General features: G+C 40.7%; 1 protein-coding gene across 4 annotated transcripts in view; it reads left to right on the top strand.

The window, feature by feature from the left end:
• The first annotated feature begins 12,647 nt into the window (after window positions 1-12,647).
• The window catches only part of LOC106642418 (uncharacterized), a 34,174-nt gene continuing 23,390 nt past the window's right edge, over window positions 12,648-23,431 (top strand). For all 4 annotated transcript variants that reach the window (XM_089593445.1, XM_089593442.1, XM_089593443.1 and 1 more), the window contains exon 1: window positions 12,648-12,991. The gene's annotated coding sequence lies outside the window, so the exon portion shown is untranslated. The remainder of the gene's footprint in view (window positions 12,992-23,431) is intronic.

Here is a 23,431-nt window from a genome sequence, read left to right as displayed (position 1 = left end):
TAAAGTCGTTTGATACCAAATTTAAGATGCATAGAGTTGGTTCTACATCCAATACAAAATAACACTATTACACTCATAAATTTTTATTGCATAAGAAAATAAAAAAAAATAAAAAAATAAACATTTTATCTGTGGTTACACTATTTGCACGGGTACAAATAAACGGTACTCCCATGAAGCAGCGCGTGTATAAAAAAAAAGCATTGCTTTTCCTTGAATTTTTTTATCACTTGCCGATGGTATGTAACATGGAGATTTTCAATGGTATGGGTATAAATGTGTAAGTCTGCAATGGTGACGGTGACGGTGCATGCAACTTGTTCTCTCTCTCTCTCTATCTTTATCTAACAGTGGATTTTCGCTTAAAAATTTGTGACGTGCTTACACGTACGGGGTATATATTGTCGAGGTCACACAGAGCATGAGAGAGAGAGAGAGGGAATGTTTCTCGATTCACTTGTATATATATAAATGCCTTGTATATACTGCTTTCAAGCTGTTACATACGAAGAAACCGTTATTGTACTTTTTATTGTATTACGAAATCACCGAGTCTGCTACAGCCGCCAGATTTTTGTGCTTATTCGGAATATACGTGCAAAAAGGCACAATCGTATTATTCATTCCAGCAGCGTGTCGTAAGAAATTAAGATCAGTACAAGTAATCGGATGATGCATTGGTTTTTTTTTTCTTCATTGTAAATAAGCTTTATAAATATTTTTATACGTTTGTTTTGAATTTCATGAAGACAAGGATTAGCCTTTGTAAACTTATTCTTCCGTCAAAACTGTAGGATATATATACAATAAACGTAAGTATTTCCACATTACAAACGCAATTCTTTCGCTCAAAAGTCTGCAATGGAAACAAAAAATAATTTATGTTTTTGCGTGATCCTTGAAGTCTCTCTTCTTGCGATATTAAAACAATCACTGATTCCTGAATTTAATTAGCCCGTGTACGACTTTGCTCCCACTTTTTGTCGGATCCCCTCAAATATTAATTACATTACATAATTGATTGTAGCTCTGTTGGCACTAAGGTCACTTAATGTAAATTAGCGTTCGAGAAAAAAATGGGTATCAAAAAATTATAAATCAAACAAAATTATCGGTATTCAAACCTTGGATAAAATGCAAAACGAGCAAAAATATCACTTTAGTAATAAGGGCCAAAGCAAATCCACCTTGAGATCTACTTTTTTGAAAAGTCTCGTCAAACATTTCCCTCAACCTCCGACATTGCAATATTCCACGTAAGGGCTCTTGGTGTAATATAATAATTAAGACGACAATATAAAAATATGTGTAACCCACTCGCGTGTACACGTACACCTCGAAACAGTTACGACGTCCTTTCCAAAAGTGACTTTGTTTGCCAAAAGAGAGAGAAAAAAAAAAAAAAAAACAACGTCCGAAAGAGGTGAACGAAAAAAAAGGGACGCAAAGAACGAAGAGGGAGGAAAGAGAAGTGCTACGTTTTTTTTTTTTTTTTTTTTTTTTTTTCCAAATATTTTTTTTCACCACACGAATGTACCTTGTACGTATATACATACGTGTGCGCGCGAGTGCAAACGGAGGAGGAGGAGACACATAAACCGGCTGCGGGCACTCGCCTAAATGACTTTCGAGAATATTTACGGACGCGCTCGCCTCTGCAGCGCAAAAGCGAACGTTCGATCATCATTTTTCAAAAATACTCTCAAGGCATCCTACACGTACTTGTACCTGTACATATATATATATATATATATATATAGGTACACCACTATACGTGATCAACTAATTATAATTGTCATGATAAATAAGCGAAGGGGGGGGGGAGAAACTACGTGCATCTATACGAGATGTTGCGACAATGCGGCTCCTTATGTATAGTTCTGATAGGTAATAACCGTTTAAAACTGTTTAGCGAGTATCAAAGCACTTCAAACTGTTACATGTTATATATATAAAAAAAAAAAAAAAATCACAATAACTATACAACGTGGATCAAGGCGTCGCGCGTTTGACGGCAACCTACGAAACGCACCGTTGCCCGAATCGCAATTAAAAAAAATTACTGCAAAAGGGGGGGGGGGCACAGCAGTGTTATAGGCAGACAGTTTGCAAAAATTCATGAAAGCCCCCTCAAGAGAGAGAAGCGATCGCCCATCACGATTCATGTACCCCCGCGATAAATTTTAAAATCACACGCATATAAATGAGCTTTTTGCGCGGTAGGAATCCACATATCCTTCCCCCCGCCAGAATTTATATACCACGGGTGTGCACGTATTCATATACTTATATTATACTGACACCCCATCGAGGAAAACGAGTCGCTGAACAATAATTTGGCACATATGATTGTAAGGACTATTCGAACACGAGAGCATGAAAATAAAATCATACGCCAATTTGAGCTTGCAATCCGCAACTTTAGAGGCAGAGGGGGGGGGAAAGGTTGCAGAAACTACGGGTGGAAAAAAAAAGGGTCAGGTGGGACTTTGTATGAATATTCATCGGTGAGTAAATATTATGTACATAAAATCGCGCTCCCCCTCCCCGCATAGTCGCAAGTGCGCGTATACAGTATACTTGTAAAGGACGAGGATGAGCGCCCAGATCGTATCTCTCGCGTGCTATTATAAAAATAGCGAGGAACGCGTTAACCGCCTGTATAATATATGTATATACATGTGATAGGGATTTGTTGGCAGCGTTGGGCGTAATGAGCGAGAGAGGACGAATTGGCGCCACGTAAAGTCGCTTCCCAGGAGACGGTTTAAGATTTTGTGCTCATATGGACAACTGTGTATACTCACTTATTCACGTGGAGGATGCCGAACGAAGCGGCCCGTGGAACGTATATATACACTTATCTCCCTCTGTCATCTGCGCCAAAGTTTTATTTTTTCATCGTTGTTATTTTATACTTTAATTCCGATCTCCGGGGTATATATTATGGACCCCCTTACTTTTTTTTTTTTTTTTTGCCCCCTATACGTATTAGGTGCAGGTTTTTTATTTCAAAGCTTCGACAAGTGGGACGCATTTCCGTTTGTTTCGATGATCCGAAATTGTTTTCTCAAAATGAGCAAAAAAGTAGAGTACCCGTGCCTGATCTATTATGCACTTAATTTTTATTTCAAGTCCGAGGAACATAAATATACACTCGCGACTTGTTGGGGGGTGGGGGGGGGGTGCAGTAAAGTTGTTCGAGCGTCTTTCGATCCATTAAAGACGTCCCGTTACGAGTAGAGCGAGTTCATGGACTCGATATAGGTGCTTCGTACGCATACCACTGTACAAAGGTACACGTTACGTGATACGTCTGTAACAACTGTACATGCGTGTGCTTGCATCAGCACACGGCGTTTACGAGCCGTGCGTGTATATTATATTATAATGTATAGGTGGGTACGCGAGCTTTTACACTCCCAGTGCAATCAAGTTGTTGGGTAATTTATGTGTAAATATCTTGGATTTTGAAAGAGAGAAAAAAAAAAAAAGAAAACTAACATTCCAAGTTCGCTCGTACTTACAAACACACACACACACGATACAAGCTCGCGCACGTACTCTTATCTCCGGGAAATCTCCGCGTTGAACGCTCTTTTAGTGCCATTTGCACCGCGTGCACCCATACACATCTGCATGCGTGTATAATGTATAAAAGAGAGTCATTGCAAAACGAGCGTTTAAACGAGCAAAGAAAAATCTCCCCCCCTTGTTTTTCATTACACCGAGATCGCGTTTTACGATCAACCTAAACCATATATATATATACATATATACTCGCTTCGCTACACCTTTTCGTTAACCGCAACGAATAACGCGATGAAAATAATAGTTTTGATACGCCTACAGGTAAAGCAAAGAGAGGGGGAAGATGTTATGGGGCGAGAAAAAAAAAGCAGATACGATTGCAAACCGGCATATATACATATACACCTAAATAAGAATCGTCATTTGGCGCTTATGTATAGTGAGTATATGGTAACCGAACATCGTATGTACGTACCATCGTATGTATATATGTTTAATCGTCGTCATGATTTGTAAGATTTAATCAAATTAAAATTTTCTTCAAGTGTCGCCCCCTCAAAGACCTATACGGTGCACTTATATATACATAAGCTCTCAAAATTGCATCTCTCTCGCCAAAGTGATCAATTGTTACAATTTTTATCCTTCATTTCATCTAAAAACGGGAACCGTCTCTCTGTATCCTCATAATACCTATACCTCTTATTTGTTATTCTTGAATTTCTGGATTCGCCTCACGCGAGCACTGCATCGAGATATAGCCCGAGCGGAGAAAGAAAGAGAGAAGATGCGCGGCGACACAGCAGATACTCGCCGGACTAGTCAATAAATTATGGTACACATATATATATATATAGAACGCCATGCATGTTCTTCTCAACTCCTCGTATACACCCATACATGCACGTGTGTATTAAATATGTTTAAGGAGGAGGAGGAGACGCTCGCGCAGGTTTGCGGAATGTCGTCTCGCGCAATCTCGATCCTCTTCAGCCTCTCTCTCGAGTTCCGATGTATATATATATCATATGCACACACATATACGGCCGCTGATTAAACCCTCCCCTATATCCGAGACTCGCTCTCGCGATTTCCTCAAAATACACATAATCATCAATAATCCTCTGTGTACCGTGTATGTATATATAGGTTGCATCTCGCCTCGTTTGGCTCGTATAACAGCCGATACATCATGACGCACCGTTGCGAGTATAGGGCCTGTACATAGACCGCACCTATATTCTGCCCATCGTCTTCTTATTCTCTTATTTACATCCACTTATTGCTTATTGCCATTGCGGAGCTTTTACTACTCGATTTTATTAATCACTCGGTTCCTTCGTTAAGTTGATCTCGCGGCTGCGACTATAAATATATAATATACGAACAGTACCGGTTCGGCGGGTCTGGATCGTAGATGTGCAATTAAAATTGCCCGTCCGCGCAATTTCATCGGGTACACGCTACATATATATATATACACGTATATGAAGCTGCCGTTGCGCGAAAAATTATACATTGCTAATTGCTTGGGATAAACGATTTAGCTGAATTTCGTACGTTATGATTCAATATACCTATATCAGTTGTGCATACACGCTGACGCTTCCGGCTGCAGTGTACATAATATAGATATAGACCTTTACCCAACAGGGGAGAACCGCGAGGGTTGCTGGATTAACAATTTTCCGTGTAGGTACTTTTACTGGCTTTCATTACCGCTGGTGTATAAATATATGTACGCGTCATGGAATGGCCGTATCGGCGCTCGCGAGAGCCAAAAGAAGATGCAACATCGACGTCACGATTAAAGTATTCCCGATCTTTCCTCATCACCTTATTTCCCCACATCCATGCGTATATATATATGCTTAATTGCCCAAGGCGCGCGACATTGTTTACTCGCGAGACGTTGCCCCATTGTTTGTCTCGTTTATCGATTTTAACTCCATTCTTGCGAGTAGATTCAATTTCAATTAATCGAAACAATTGAGCAATTTTTGTTTTTTGTACTCTATTATGTGTATAGATTTTCATCCGCTGTAGTAATACTATTGTTTTAAAATTATGAACGCATGCATTTACGTGTATATACAACGGGTATGTACAGGCACGTTAGCTGAAATTAGCTGAACAACAAATGCCTTCAGGTATTACGTCTTGATCGTAACTTGTTTGACTCGCTTGTGTACACCCAAAGCATAACTTATACCACTGCTAGCAGATGGGTAATGGGGGAAAAAAAAAAAAAAAATGTATACGTATAAACTTCAAACACGTGATTTACGAGTAACTACGCAATAAATGCATTTTATATATAGTGGTTATATCATCGTATGCGAGAGTTAAAAATAGATCTCTTGTACCAGTGCGGTAAACGAGTAAAAAAAATAAAAACTGGTTGATACATAGGTAGAGAGCAAGAGAGCAAACGGAATGAAAAACTAAACGGCAAACAGGTATTATAAGTGTTTTAACTGTTTTTACGGAGTAGAGAGTACTATACTGTACACATGAGCACACGCGTAGACAGGAGGGATGAGAAGAAAAAAGGCATCGGAAGAAGAGCGCAGTTTCTCTCCATCTTTTACTTTCAATCGAAGAAAAGGGGTGAGAGTTGTACACATGCACCCATACATTATTATATACGTGTGTACGCGTTGTTGTTGCGCGACCTTCATAAAAAGCTATCGATAAAATCGGAAAGATTGCGGGGAATGCGGCTCACGGTGAGTCCGAGATGTATCAATCGCTTTACTACTTCGGAGTAGGAAAAAGCAGTGCGACAGACAGACAGAGATATCGACGCTTTGGGAAGGGAATTTCACGAATTTTTTTTTTCATTTTTGTTCCTCTGTTGGACGTAACATATTCAAAATTACTCACAAAAATATTGCTACTGTTCCTAGTATAAAAAATATACCAGAGATAAGAGACTGTAGGACCAGAGGAAACTTTGTAAGATGGGCAGCGCGTGTTTCGTCCAAGTCAATATTTGAACCGAAGAAATTGTTGCTTGATATGGGTGAGAAAACTTTTTACGATATTTTGGTAGTGGTGGTATGGTATAGCTGACACTTTCACTCAGCTCACGATTGCGAAATCTTGGAGGGTTTCAGGACTATTTTATTTTTATCGCGGAGATGCGCAACCTCGAGGCGAAACACGAGAAATCTCTCATCATTGGAAATCGGCAGTGAACGTAATTTTTTTCGCCCAGAGATTCGAGTCGTTCAGAGATGTGTTGGAAAATTATTTTATACGCCAAAATTTGCAATCGTTTTGATGGGAACGTTATGTTCTAATGTAGCTCTACGCAAACGCGAAAGCGTCGACATTTTTTTAGACGAGGAAAAACGCCGTTACGCGATTTCTCGCCACAAACTTTCCCCACGGAGATCGGCGTTGGGTTCGTAAGATCGTCGCTTTAATGACGACGCGAAGATGTTGAAATCGTTATTTCGAGTTGAATACGTTATCATTAGTGATTTTTTTATTTTTTTTTATTTTTAAGTTTACTCTCGTAAAGTCAAACAAACATTTTAAAAAATTGCCACCGTCATTTCAAGGAAGTATATTCCCACGAACGAAACTTAACATTCTCATGGTAATTTTTACGCTCGTCGACGTAGTCCCCCCGAAACTTAATTTTGGATGATAATTTTTCTCCAACTTCACTGCCGTATCTCAACGATCTTCTCGAGACGTTTTAGGAGGTAAAAAACGAAGAAGAAAAAACAACAAAACCGGCTCTCGGTCCGGCGCTTTTAGCCCTTTTATTGGTTGGCAATCAAACGAGAGACCAAAATTTTAATACCACGTGTCCAACGCATATACACACACAAAGATTTTGATTTCAATGGAACGCGAAGCTGTAAAACAAGAGGGGATATACCGTTTGTGGTTTCGTGCACACGAAAAAACAGAAATACGTAGGGTATACAGGTTGTACTTTTGAGGGAGAAAAAAAAAAATCCACGCCAGTCACTCTGCCGGGCCACCAGCGCAATACTTTGCCGATCAATGTTCACGGAAATAAGTTTATCGCGACGATAGGCACGGCTCTCTCGACCGTGAATAAAATTTCATGCCCGAAGCGACCGCGGAAGGGAGAAAAAAAAATCCGATCGCGACAGAGAGCAACTGTGTGCGTGTATACATAAGCAACAACTTCAACCGATACACCAACTTGTGTAACGCAACACGTACAATCGAAGGCTGCAGGAGAGAGAGAGATCGGTAAGAGAAGTTTCGGTGAAGTGTTTCCGAGCGCTCGCCCGTACCGGTCAGTGCCTATATATTATATCTCTCTCCTTTCAAAAACAGTCTCGTCAAGCCGGTCTCCCGTTCGTTTTTTTTTCTTCTTCTTCTATCTTACCTCTACCTCGGCTTCTCGTTGCTTTACATACATACCGATACACGCATACATATAGCTACGAGCTTGTTGTACCACGAGAGTTCGAGAGAAACGGTCAGAGAAGATCGAAGATGCTGCCGGCTTCGTGGCGTAGGTGCACTCACGTATACGTTATACATACATACTCATATACCTGCCACCTTTCTTTCCAGCTTGGATTCCCCACACTCGTATACATATGCGTATTTATATATATACTGATGTAAGTGCCCATGGATTCAAACACATATTAAGTATACATACATGCATATATGTATATATACATCAACCGATCGCGCGTAGTTTGTCGTTACGTGTGTGTATACCAACACTCGTATAAAATACATGTATACGTATAGAGACCCGGCGTGTATATATATATATACGTGATCACTTCCCTCCACCTCCTTGACTCGCGTCGCCTCCTCCTCTTCGGCCTTTCGCCTCGCCACCTCCTTTTCGTCGGGGCCTTACGTGCATGTGTATGAGTATTATAGAGCCCCGTCGTCGTCGTCGCCGCCACCGTTGAAGCCGCAACAACCGCTGCCAACCACCGCCTTCCCGATCCTTTGCCGCTCACCTCGTCGTCAGTTAGTGGGTGCACAGGTAGCTCGACGGACTACCGACAATTACAATCACCCGCTGCGAGCTTACCAACTTTTTTTATCATTTCTCGTAATTACCTGTTACATATATACATATAGTGTGCGCGTGTGTGTGCACCTACAATATAAATATAATATGTGCTTCGCTGCCTGCCGTTTCCTCATGCTATATACGTGTACCGGCTTACATTGAGAACAAGCAAGACGACCGGAAGACACTTTGCCCACGAATCGTGGACGATGTTGCATGGAAGAGCGACCGACGAGTGCGGGCTTTTCTGTGGAGTTGAACTCTGTGCGGTGAACAACAACGATCGGGCATAGAAGAGGATGGGGGTGAAAAATCGGTAGTACGATCTTTCGTAAAATCGGCACGAGTGCGACCTGTTGATCCGTTACGTCGTCGTCATAGTCCGTACAAGTATAGTAATGTTCGTGCATGCGTGGAGCTATTCTAGGAGAGAAAGCGCGCGAGTAGAAAGTGCCCCGTTCCGGAAAAGGCATAACGTAATCGCCGAGCGATCGCTCTCCCGCTCACTGCTCCGCGAAATTGCGCGTCTATATGGTATACGTGCTGTCTAATTTTAGAATCCCGCAACGTGCAACGCGACCATGTTCCTATATGTATGCGTGTTGTTTGTTGTCGCGAGTTGTATGAAGATTTCGATTCATCGGCACGATCGAAGGGATCGGTAAGGGCTTTCCAAAGCGAAGGAATATAACACCCAGCAGCCGAGGAAGATCTGACGATAAAAGAAGGAAAAGTAGAGCCAATTAAGCGAGGATGCGCTAGTAAAAAAAAAAAAAATTATAATTAACCACAAGACACCGTTGGGTAAGATTTTATGCTCATGTCCAGGACTCGACTATCTCCTCTAATTTTCGATATCGTAATGCGAATCTGCTTCGCGAAAGGTGCCGATCTGGTACGACACAAGAGAGAAAGAGACAGTGATTTGAATACCAAATGACCGCGGAGAGCCCACCTCTCTCTCTCTCCCGTCTTCGGTTGTGCAACCTTCTCATTCAGCGGTCCCAAGCTCGTCGGCCTTTTTGGGCCTCTCTCTGACTCCCAGCTACAGTCAACTTTCCTCTACCTGTCTCGCCTATTTTTAACCGTGACACATCTCTCTTTCCACCTTGGCTATGTTTATATGATTTTTTCACGCCCAACGTATGCATTGTAGGTGGCAAAATGGCAGAGGAGGAAGGGGGGGGGGGCAGACAGACGCAATCGCGGTCTCGCGAATCGCCAAAACCGGATAGCAAAATTTGAGCGTGGCGATGGAGGGGCTGAAAATCGGCATACCTGCGCCCGCCTCGCGTGCTTTATAGATGGCCTAGACAGCCTTGTTCCATACGTGCTTTTTGTAATATCGCTTCTATCCTTTTTTTCCATTTTTCTCCTTCTCTCTCTCTCTCTCTCTCTCTTGATCGTTTCGAAAGTGCGCGCGGAATTTTTGCACGACGGCAAGGACGTGTGATCTCTCTCTCGGCCCCTCTGTTCAATATGTATTTTCTCTCTCTATCTCCCTGCTTGTTTTTTCTTTTTTTTTTACGCAAGTATAATTGTGACGATATCTCATTCGTTTCTGCAATAGTCGCGTCGATGCAACATCGCGAGCAGGGGGGAGGGGGATTTTTTATTCAACGAAGGTGAGAGCACCGGTTTGTTACTTAACGCAATTACTTAACTGCGAATCCATAATCATGTTAATCTGATGTCGGTTTATTTATCACTCGATTAGCACTGCTCGAGGATATTAAATGCCTGGGCGCCTATTGATCGCCTAATGAGCAGAGTTGATTTTGCCATTACAGCTTCTCGTGGTCAGCTTGTGAGGTGGTCGTGTGTGCGTAAGGTACACAACTTTGCGGAAAAAAAATGGGATACGAAAGATTCCGCGTGAGCACAAAAACTTACGAAAATCCGCCACGATACTCATTCGACTTATTACCACGTGACCGCTTCCTAAAATTTGTTTCATGCGTGGTAAGCACCAATAGGCGCTTTTTGTTTAATAACAGTTGCACCCGTCAATCATGCAGTTTGTAATTTGAATGACTACGTATTAAAATTAATTATCAGTTAATGTTTTTTCATATGTTCACTGCAGTTTGAATTATCTTCGAGTAACTATAAAATGTACACTGACGTTGTCTGTTACTGGTTGTTTCGATCTGAACATTATACACATTATTAATCATTATTTCACGGTGCATGTTTTCTACTTCGAAAGATTGACATTCTTAATATTAAAAGGAATTTTTCCTCATTTGAATTTTTTTTTTTTTTTTTTTTTTTTTTATAATGAAGTCTTTTTTGTCAATTAAAAATAATGCGGCCTATGATCAAGTAAACATAAGTGGGGCTGTGTGGGTATGTGTTTTTTTAAAGAAATTATTTTACTCCAAATAGCTACTTCAACTATCACTGCGGAATTATCAACATCCTCTTGTAACTTCCGCAAAAAGCGATAATACGCTCTCACTGGACATACTGAAGAAGTTTACTACTTTTTTTCCTGCTTACGAAGAACACTCAAGTACAAAAAAAAAAAAAAAAAGAAAAAAAAATATTGTAGAAGCAGCTCGAAAAGCCCAAAATTTAGCCTCTCCTAGGCTTTGTCTGTTTTTGTTTAAGCTAGACATAGCCTAGAATAGGTTAGGTTTAGGCTCGTACATCGACGTCCAAGGAAGATGAAATATAATTATTTATCTCCAGAGCAATATCGTGCCAGCCAAAACCATGTATTTTTGGTACAACTTTGTGAATTAAAATATTTTTTTATATATACTGTATGTTCACTCATATAAAATGAAAATGTAAAGAATTTTGCGGATTTTAGTGAACGTGACAGCCAAATAAATAAAATGAATAAAAACGTAGTTTTTTTTTTTTTTTTTTTAAGCCCTTCGGCAACGGGTAGTCGGGGTTGCTCTTAATTGTTCGTTCACGTCCACACGCGCTTTCATGCGTCGACGGACGCATTCATGCGTATTTCAAGTTTTTTTTTTATATCCATTAAAAGTAAAGCTCCCCTTCTTTTCACAAAATTAATTTTTTATATTATTTATTATTTTTTATACTATTTTTGAAGTATCAAGTACACATCATATCTGTTTCTTACGAAGATTTTGAAAACGTTGTGAATGTGATAAAGAAATATTCTTGGTAAAGCCATCGTTGGATTGTGAAATTTGTAACAACGTAGAATCACCTCCAAATTTAAACTCTTTTGAAACACCCATTTCCTTGAATAAGAACATGCGGCTTTGAAAAATAATACAACTAAATGGAAACAATGAAAAAAGAGTACTGAGTAAAATAACAACGTGTAAGGAAATGTAACTGTGTAAATTAAATAAACATTAAGAATCTGTTGTAAAAAATTTGATTATACAAGTATTAATTATTCTTAAACAAAGCTACTGTGGATTTGAGAATGAAGCGCAGAAGACAAGACTCTTTTGTTTCGATAAACAAAAATGTATGCACGCGTATATACTTGTGAAAAAAATGTACACAATTTATTTTACCCACCAAAAAGTAAATTACTTCCTTACCGATGACAGAGGATTGGTAAAAGAAATGTTCTAACTTACCAACTGCTAAACTTTTTTTTTGCTGGTAAAGTTGCGCCAGCATTACCAACAGCAACAATAGTCGTGACCAGCTCAACCAGTTGATACCCATATGTGGTATAGCAGTGTAAATCTATCTCAAAAACGCCGAGTCGTCGAGAGGGCGAAAGATGGCGCTGATTCCGATTGCGCGCAGTTCAAATGTCTTCAATCTTCAATGTATATGTATGTACACATCATGTATTTATAACATAGCATTTTATTCCGAATGCTCCGAAGAGTGAAATACTGTGAAAGAAGTCCGAATCTCCGAAAAAAGAGTGGCGCGCGCAACGTTGAAGATACAAATAGGGTGAGGAGAATCAGATCTGATATATATCTATATCCATACAAGTACAATTTCTACCCTATATCGAGTGGACGGAAGCATATTGGTAATAGGTACTTATGTGTGGTGCAAAGCAAACGAAACGGCTGGCGAAAATTTCGGGCGCAGCTGACTCTGAGGCAGCTCTCTCGCGCTAGCCGCCCGCCGCTGCCGTCGTCTCAGTAGTATAGGTACTTACTAGCTTAGTATGCAGCACGCATAGCAGTGACTGCGTTTGCAAGACGGGCTCATCGTCGCGAACCACGCGTTTACGCACAACTTACACCTACTTAGTCTTTATCGTTGGTTCTGAGGCTAAAAAAAAGTACAACAAAGTATAAATAGAGAAACAGTTGTGTGCGTACAGTGACTGGTGTTTTATTCGAGTATTATTTGCAAGGGAGAAATACAAAAAAAAACAAAAAAAGTGCGATAAAGATGACGAGGCAGCTGATGCAGAAGCAAAAGCAACATCAGCGCGTCAGCCGCGCTATATTTAGGATATAGGTGAGTAGTGTGAACTGTCTGCTCCATGCATTTGAGATTCGCGTACAGACTCTTATTGTCGCATATACATATATATTTACATTGTGCATATAGATACACACCACCACACCAGTGTTACACTTTACACTTGTACATTTTACAACTTTATTGTTTGAGTGTATAAGTATACTCCGACGAAAGTTGCCAATTGCTGGTCGAAGAGAATAGCCCTTGGCGTGTATACAAGTACGTGACTAACTTGCATGCGAGTAAGCCAAGTGCAATCGACGATCACATGTTGAGGGATATTTTTTGCTTTTGCATCGTATAGGAATGGAAGGATCTACTTATTAAGAAATGATAGTGGCCATCCAAGTACAATATATATCTATACCTAAGCAAACTGACACTCGTATAGTGATAATCGTCGGAGTTTTTCACCTGGCCTGCACTTATAGAGTTATAATACCTAAGTTGGTTTTTGTCTGCTGCAGAGAGTGGCTCTTGGTTATAATGGGGTGGTCGGCAAGTGAGAGCTGAGAGAGCTTCGAAAGCTTTTGTGTGATTTTGCGTCCCCTGCTGTGTAGTGTCAAATTTCGGAGTGCTCAACGGAGCGAAGCTGACAATATGAGATGGACGCTCGAGCTTTCAGCGCTCGGCGCTTTTCCTCCCCCGCTCGAGATTCGCCAACTACCTGCGTGTATATAACCTCACTTTTTATGGCGCCTCCTCTTCGACAATCAACTACCTTTTTTATCTCACTACTTTTTCGTTATTCCATATAACTTCCATGTACTACTCATTTTACTTGATAATTTTTTATTTGTTTTCCTTTTTTTTTTTTTTTTTTTTTTTGAGGTCGACAACTTGCACAAAAATCGACGTGTTCTTGCTACGTGCAATAATATCACGTGTTTACTTACCTGTCAGACTTTTTGTCTCGCTACTGGCGGAGTATTACTTACACAAGTGCCTTTGTATACACATACCTCTTATCGGCACTTTAATATTTATTGTCGTAATTTTCATTTTACTCATTTGAGTGCGTTTCGTTATTTTTACTTGCGGTGAACTTTTATTAGTAGTGGAGCGAGTTTTTTTTTACGATTAGTAGTTTCACTGTAAAGTATTAAAAAAAAAAAAAAAAAACTTTTCCGGCTAAAGAATCTTTCAGTTTTCGCGTAGTAACCAAGTATCGTGAAGGAAATAAAAGTGTAATATTAATAGAAATGATGAAGAGCAATAAATCCATGTACTGCACGTTTGTATCAATAAAAAACTCTATCAGCCGGACGTTTATCTCGTCAGATAAGCCGTTATGCAGTAGTATCATCACACATCATTGTAGTTACTCGTTATCGTCTTACGTAATTTATTAACCCGAAGCATTATAAAATTAATCACTTGACACCAGAGAGATAGAGAGAGAGAGAGAGAGATAGAGATTTAGTTTGATTGCTTTGAGTGTATTTTAAGCCATTCCAAGGAGAAGAGAATTCGCGTCCATTCAATCATCAAAAGCACAAAGTTAAAAGCGTTACGTCACACGCGATTAAATATGAAAATTGGACAAAGATGTGCAAGAGAACACACAAGATAGCTGGTGATGCGCGAACGAGCGATTTTTCCTTTGTCCACGTTTTCCCTGCTCGGGTTGTACCTATATGCATTATAAGTATAAGTACGTGTGTGTGTGCATACACACACGTGGTCCCACAGCGGCTGGGAAAAATCGATTTTCAAGGATGTGTATGTACTAAGACGGGCACAGGGGTCCTCCTGTTAGGTACACCATGGTGTAAGTATTGTACGTGCTCAGGGTGGATCTTGAAAGGTGGCTCGATGCGTTTCCGGTTACGTAACGCGTCAGTATACCTACGAAGTTACGGGGAGGGGGAGGGGGTGCTTCACACATGATGAGCGTGAAATATGTATAACGCGCATGGCCCATAATATGCGTCCCAAAACACCCCAACCCCCGTTTCTATTTCGCATAAACATATGATATACCTTCATGTATGTATGTATGCATATTATAATGGTACGGGATTCCCTTCTCATGCCCGTGTAATTTCCGGTGCGCGCGCGGTGGTGTGTGTGTTATATCTTTTTCTCTCCCTCGCTCTCTGATCCCCCACCATGAGACCATGACGGCCTCTCTATTGATTGCACCGCCGCACTACTGCCCTACTTTTGCAGCTGTCTCACTCTCTTGGGCAATTGCACGCTCTCGCTCCTTCTGGCTCCAGATCCCGGTACGGCTCCTCCTTACTCTCCCCCCTCCCCCTTTCGTTCAGTCCAGAGCATCGCGAACTTCTTACCCTCTCGACTTTGGAGCTCGCGACTGGTACGGCATGCCTCCTTATACCTACCTCTCGATCGTCATCATCGTCTTACAACCTTCTGTGTCTGTGTGTGTGCATAGCAGCCCCCTCCCCCACCCCCAATCGTGTCGGGGTAATTATTTCTAGAAAGAGCTCGGCCGATCTAGCGTGGGGAGAACAAAGGGGATGCGCCTCGTGTATAGGTGCGTCGAGAGCACTCTCGCTCTCTCGAAGCAAATTTTCCTCCTCCGTAGGCCTCCTTATTCTTGCATGCACTTGTATCTTCCACTTATCGGCTCTTTTCCTCTCGTAGTCGGGATACATACCTATATGTATACGTATTTCGCCAAACACTCGATCGCCTACGTTTGCTTACGTGTTCATAAACACTCGATGTTGTTATTTTTTTTTTTTTTTTTTTTTAAACGTCATACCCGTATCACGTACGTACGTAGAATTGTTTTCATTTAATCGCCATATGTACGTGTGGTTTCGTTGTTGTGTTTTTTCAACTTTACTCTGAGCATCAAATGTTAATTAAAAATAGTTGCCCGATCGTGAATCATCTTCTTCTTCCTCTTCTTCTTTTACCATTTGGGAATAAACATGTTTTTTTCTATCGATAAGTAATGTCGAAATGACTGATTTTTTTTTCTATTTATTCACTGCACGATCATGACGCGAACTTGGAAATTTTCGTTGAGAATAATATTATTGTAAGGTGAAAAATATACATCTCCCACGCGGTAATCCCTCGCTATTATGGTCGAAACGAAAAAAAAAAGTATGACTCTTTTCGAGTTTGTCATATTCATGGAAGTGCAGGGTATCGCAAAAAAAATAAACCGAATGCCTCGGATTTCGCCTCGACGGAAAATGAATCATTTGCTTGGTATACATCCGTTGGAAACGTGATAATTCGGTGAAAAGAAAATTTGTGCAGTTGTAGGTTGTTACCTATATAATTGAAAGCACGAGCTTGCAAGCTCATACGTGCATACTTTATACACATTAGCGTGCCCGCGAGAGAGGGGCAAGGAGGAGAGGGACAGAGATCAAGGTTACGGCTATTTTTGAAAAGAGCATTTCCGCGATGCACCGTCCGCGTGAGAGGTATACCGCTGATCCCACCCGCGTGTTTTTTTTTCTTTTTTTTTTCATGAATCATCAAATAAGAATTTTCCCGATGTATAATCAATTTAAAGTTCAAGAGAAAAAGATTTTCGGAGATCAAGTTTTGGAAGCTTTTGTATCTACGCGACGACGACGACGAAGGTATATAGACAGTTAACATCCGGTCGGCGTTTTTACGGGCTTTAATTTTATCACACGCCACACTCGACGATGACAGCGACTACCGGATGGTTCGAGGGGCCATACATTTTTAATCAAATGGCTCTCCTTGTCTGACGTATATACGGCAGTTTGTAGTGGGCATTTAGTTTATATTTTATGTGACTGGGTGCTCGATGAGTTTTTTAAACTCTAATGAAATAGCCGAATGCCAAGCTATTTTTTTTTTTTTTTTTTTTTAATCGCAAAGGGGACATTATTTTCGGAAATCGCGCTTTGGTAGGTAAACGCGCGAGTCTTATCGGGTTGATATTGTATGTAAAGAGAAATAGTAACGTTCAAAGAGCGGTGGTGCTGCAGGAAGGTATATATGTATAATGTCGATACGTGTTTATATTTTCAACAAATAGCTTAAAGTGAAGCGAATGTGCTCTAAAAATAAATCACCGAAAGCTTATTTTTCCTCGACTTTGACGTCATGACGATTAATTTCGAGCAAAGAATAATTTTCCGATAATCGAAAGCACGAACAACAACAATTGTTCCCTTGGTTATGAAGGAAATCGGCTCAGCTTCATGTTTTTGTTTTGAAGCACAACCACCTACGAGCTTTGGCTTAAAAATGGCGCAATGACGAAAAAAATGTATGTATTTCTGAACTTGGGGCTTTTCGCTTGTTTTAATGAAATAATAATATGTGCCGCCACTTTAAAATATTGCATTCGCTCCAACGCTTAGCACCAGGTCACCACCGTCTCTGCGACCAAAAGAAAAAAAGCACAGCTGCGTTTTTATTCCATTCCATTTCAGATTGAAGAAACACACACTCGCGGTCTAAGTATTGAAAAACAAAAAAAATTCCATTTATTTCATGAATCTTCCCAAAAAGCATTGCCAATGAAAAACCCCGCGTGCTCACGGCTCTGCATTTCCGTTTCCCTGGAAAATCGAACGAGTTCCGTTTTTCCTCTCTATCTCACTCCCCTTCCCCACATACCTATGTATCCATAACAAGTGTGGGTATATGGCACACTCGATTGGCCGAAAATCGTGCGATGCAAACTCGATATACGTCGCATGTACATATATAGACTGCACGCCAACAGCTGCACCAGCAGTTCCGTTCGAGGGACCGCGTGTACGTTCGTGTGCTTGTCGAGCGAGAAAACGCGACACATAACACGGCAACCAAACACTAATAGAATCAAAGAGGGGGGGGATGGAGGGAGTATGGAACCCCCTCCTCTTTATACACTTCGAGTGACACGAGCCCGGCTGCGGTCAGACCTGTATATGATGTATACAGTAGAAACAGCCTGACTATGGACAGACGAGTCTTTTGCGCAGTGTTGTGCAGTTTTACTGAATCTACTGCTGCTGCTCTTACGTATACTTATGCTTGCAATGCCATGAGATATAATTACATTGTATTGGACAAATTATGTTTTTTATTTTTTTGTTCGAAATTTTGTTTCCTTTTCAATTGTCATCGATGATTTTTTAAACTTATGCTGTACAATCGTATGCACCGATGCATTATCAGTTTGTATACAATCGATGACATTCCAAGAAAGGGCTCTACGATTCGCAATGAAAAATACACGCGTGAAAGCTCAACCGATATACTGAATCGAAAGTGCTGGCGATATTAGGGAAACTTATCGTGGCTCTCAATTGTATATAGGCATTGTTGCGTGTGTATCTGCGCAAGTATCACGTATAACATAAATGTGAACAACTCGTGTTCCACGAAATGCAGCATTAATTTCCGTGCCTTGCATTCCTGTACGATGTTTTCAAGGTTGAGTACTATGTGTAGATAATACATGCACAAGCGCTGGTTTGTATTGGGCGTGTGTGTATGTTTTATGTCTAGCACACGCATTACCGATTTATAATCATCTGCATTCCCTCTTCACCTCTATTTCATGTGTCACATGTGCTAATTCACTGTATATTCGAAAAGTGTAAACATTTTTCAGCTAATCAACAAATTCAATTTATCGAATCGTCAAACATTTCGATCATCAATCAAACTTTTTTGATTACGAGAACAAATAACATCTGTATATGGCAAACGGTGAAGAGGCTCGGTTGGAAGAAAAAAAAAAAAAAAAAAAAAAAAAAAAATATGGGGTTGGAGGTATATACATATAATAACGATAGCCCCAAGTTCTAACTTGATAAAAGTCTCGCGTGAAGCGATACAAAGCGGCGTTTAATTTCACCGCGATAACATATATATGTGTACTCACGAAAATGAGAAAAAGAGTGGTAGGCACGTGATTGCCCGCGCGGCTGGATTTCTTAATTGAGATATCCATTCCGTGCACGATACTTGTGTTTTTATGACGAACACGAAAAGCACACCTTAGGGACAAATTGACCAAGAGGGGTGGGGGGGGGAGAAGAAGCAGGTGAGTAGAAAGAAAGGATGGAAGGGACGAGCGCTCGAGAGAGAAAAAGCTTTAAAAATGGCCAAGGTTGTCAAAGGCGACTCACGATGGCAATAAAAAACACACCCGTTTGCGAATCAAGTATGGTGTGTAGCATCAAAACGCGTCTAGTACAATCTACACTGCAGCATTGAATCGAAGTTATACATCTGCACGTGTATATATGTATATTGCACACACGTACATTGTACGTGGAGCTTGGCCTCGCGGGCCTTTCGGCCAATTTCCACGGTACACGCGATTTCGCGAGTATAGCAGCGGCTGGGAGCGATTCATCGCGAGAGGTTGACTCTATTCGTCACTCCGTTATCGGCGAATCGAGGGAGAACCGAGTTGGGAAAAAAAGAAAGCAAAGGCCGCCACAGGGTGGTGCGGCAGTGGAGGGGGGGTGGAGAGGTGCTCTTGAGGGGAATCCCCGGCTGCAAGGTCGAGTGGCCTACTATACACGAACAGGCCGAGCCGAGCGATTAGACATGCCACGTACAATCTACCCGCTCGCCCTGTGCACGTGTACGTGTGTGTTCTCAGAGTTGAGGTGAAGGTTAAGTTCGCGATCGCGCCAGCAAAGTTTGTCATACATACATACATCACATCATCTATGTAGACTCTCCTGTTCCTCTTCTATACCTTCTACCCATTACCTAATGTGTGTACGTGTTGGTTACCTTGTTTGCGATTATTACGTCGAGTATTTGATTGGGCGGTGAATTCGTGTTGATAAATCACTCGGTTTTAGCGGTGAATGGCAATTCAACTTTTCTTTTTTTTTTTCCTCGTTACCTGGAATCCAGCGAGCCCTGCAAGCTCTCTAAAGCTCTTCGAGCATCGTTATGGCTGATAAATGCCGGCTTGATGATTTCATGCTTCGTCATTGGAGTTCCAGTGTTTTTTTTTTTTTTTTTTTTTTTTTTTTTTTTTTTTTTTTTTTTCTTATATTTGCCTGGTCATTTGTAACTTTGACTCGGTTACACGGGTGGGTGTGCTTTGTTTTTTGTTTTTACCATCATCATATTAATAATACAATGCTGGACACTAATTTTTTTCCATCACAAACAGTGCATTGTATTTTTAGTAAAAAATTGTGTAATGCAAAGTAAAACCATTTTTACCGTTGTTTATAAATAAATTGAAAAAATCATTTTATTATCAAATTCTGCCGTTATTTTTTTTATTGCTCGCTTCATCGGTCTTTTTTTTACGGCTCCTTTGGATTCAACAGTTGAAGCGGTAAAACATACAGTAGTAAGTGATCGTAAATTTCTAAAGATTTGAGCATATTCACGCGTACAAAAGGAAACTACTATCATCGTACGGAGACCAACCATTTTACCGCTATTTTACATGCTTTACAAAATCTTTCGTATGAATTTGTAACATCACCGGCGACAAAGACAATCACTACAGAATCAGTAAAAAATCTCGCAAAATTAAAAAAAAAAAAAAAACGCTCAGGGGACCCGTGATTATTCCAGGCTACGACGAAGGACAATTACTGGCGTGATCGGTACACATTCCGCTTGCTCGCGTATACAAAATATAGGCATGCGAAAAAAAAAAAAAAAAATATAAATAAATTCTGGAGCTTTGCTTGGCGACTTTGTCCTCCGTGTACGACCAATGAGATGGAGCCTGGTCACTCCCGATAAGGAGCTATAGATAAATACAACGTTAACGAGTTGGCGCTCGATTTTCTCGTTGATTATTTGTCATGACTCACACGGGCTTGCTACATATATACATACATGTGTACGCTTCGATACCGTCTTGTCCTCGGCAAGGACTTTAAAAAGAATGATCACGAAGGGTTACCGTGCGGCCGCTCTGCCTTTTCCCAATGACTTTTTTGGACCATTTTTTCCGCCCATTATCTCGTTATCTTCTTTTGTTTGCTCGTATCTCATTGTACCGGGCTCGCGTTGAAATTCATCTGAAAAAAATGGATTTCTTTCTCCTTCATTTGTATATATAAATAAACTTGGTTGTGAGGGTACGTTTTTGCATCTCCGTACGAAGCTTTTTGGGCAAATAAAATTACCCCGCTTCGTCTGGTTGGATCGTAAAACCCTCGAAAAACTTACCGATTTCGAAGAATTTGCGCAATGCCCTAGTTTATTATATCAATTTGCACGATTCATTTGTGTTAATCAACGATTTCGTTGTACAACAAAAAGAGATTGTTAAGACACAAGTGCTGTAAAAAAAAAAAAAAAAAAGAAAAAAGAAAAGGTTTACTTCGTCAAATATAGATAACCACTACTGCACCCAATACAAGTACGGCTTTTATTGCTCTGTTTACTGTACGGGGATGCTATAGACTTTATGACTCGATTTCCATAATATCCGAAGCATGTAGTAGTTTTCAGCGAAACAGTGGGGATGATCGTGGATTCGCGAAAACACGAAAATTATACAGCGGACTTGAGTAGCAGCGGTGGTGGTGCAGGCAAAAAAAACGTATGAAATACATTAGTTTCATCCAGAAACCTTGAATTACCATTCGGAGCTGTGTGCGCATACTTTACAGTTAAAGTTGTACTCGCGATTGCGATCGAGTTTAATAAATAAATCAACATTTATGTGTTTTTTTTTGTCTTTCAAATATGTACATACATAGTGTGACCATTTTCTTGCAACTTGGGCTGCACAGCTATGTATTGCGGTGACAAGAAAATGGCACCTATACATACATGAAGTATAGGTATGTGACTCGTGGTCGCACGAAATATCCTCATTGCAGGTGACAAAACACACGTACTCTCGGGTAGTAACGATGTTGCCATTCGTTCTTATATAGGTGTATAGTGCAAAGGGCGAGTACAAACAGGATATCCCCGGACGGCGAATCGATCAGTTTACCTCCTCTGTATAGTTAACACTAAAAAAAAAAAAAAAAAAAAAAAAAAAGCGGTATTGAAACAAAGCTGGGTAAATACATACACATGATTGTTGTTTTGGAGGCACATCAATAGTTGGTATTACCATCCGACTGTTCGTGAGTATACACAACACGGAAGGTACAGATAGTACAAGTATGTATGATGAACCCAGTGGGAGAGAAGGGAGCGATGAGAGATGGTACAGGGTACGCGTGAGTCACGTCAAAGTAAAGCCAAATAGCCGGGAGCGCAATAGATCGGTCGGTCGAGTTCATCATTATGCACGTGTCGTTTCGTATTTCTGTGTACCCTCTGCTCCTCCCATCACCGCTAAAGGTCACTCCCCAAGCGACTTTGTATTTGCGCGTGTGTCGAATTCGTTGCAATACGTCCACGGAAGGAGAGCGGAACGTGACGCGACAAAGCGCCGCAATAGGGACGTACTGCTACCCCTTTTTCATTTGTGCCTCCTTTTCCTTCTAGACAGAGAGGGTTCTTTTCTGTTTTTTACTCCTCCCTCCCCCCCCTAATTTTAATTTGACTCCAGGGATTTGCTGCTGGAACAGAGAAAGAGACGGTCTCGTGCTGCTGCGCGTGTAATTAAAACAAAAAAAAACAGTGCGGTTGAATGCCCCATTAACTGTGATTCATTTGCTCGCTGCAGCGAATTAATTATTCATCCTATGGTTTTAGATTAAAACACATTACAGGAAGAACTGTCCTGCTGCTGTCACTTTTGCGCTTTTTTGCGCGGCACTGGTTTACCGTGAGGACGAGCACTGGTGTTAATTGAAATAAAAAGTGATTGGGTGACGTTGGAATAAGTGGGTTGCCCGGTCACGCTCGAATTTCCTCCTTGTTTTCGTTATTATTAAACTTGTTCGTTGGAACGAAAAAAACGTATGTGCACGATTAATATGAAAAAACGATTATTAGGTTGCCGTGGCCGGAACTCGTCAAAGTTTAACGTGACTCTTATTCCACCGGTGCACACATTGAATCAGTAGTACTGCACTACGTGTCGTCAGACCAATGAAAACCACTGCCGTCCAGTCTGACCAAACATTGACTATACTACTGATTTTACGCGCTCACACGTCGTCGCCGACAAGTAGATCTTGTCGTGCGTTGATAATACTCATTTCGGGCAACATAAATTAGTTTCGCACATTGTTAAATGTTTAAAACGTCGTTCAATGTCTTATTATTCATGACCAAAGCATCTCGAATGTGTTTCGATAACGAGGACCCCTTTGAAATTCATGGGTGTATACATTCAAAACTCGTATTCGTACGCGTGTTTGATCACGATCGCGTGGTATTTTCATCATCCGCTTTAGGATTAATAAAACACGTACATTATATACATATACGAATGCCACGTACACGGTTGAATGTTTGAAGAGGTGGTGTATATGACACGTACAATCGGAACAACATCATATTCTCCCCTGTGTGTATTATATACTGCATACACAGCCTCCCTCGGGAGATAAAAGCAACTCTATATAC

This window comes from Copidosoma floridanum, unplaced genomic scaffold, assembly GCF_036245765.1.
Source record: "Copidosoma floridanum isolate Cflo_tuat_1 unplaced genomic scaffold, Cflo_Japanese_pri ptg000019l, whole genome shotgun sequence".
Taxonomy (NCBI): Eukaryota; Metazoa; Arthropoda; class Insecta; order Hymenoptera; family Encyrtidae; genus Copidosoma; species Copidosoma floridanum.
This window is presented reverse-complemented; position numbering and strand designations above follow the sequence as displayed.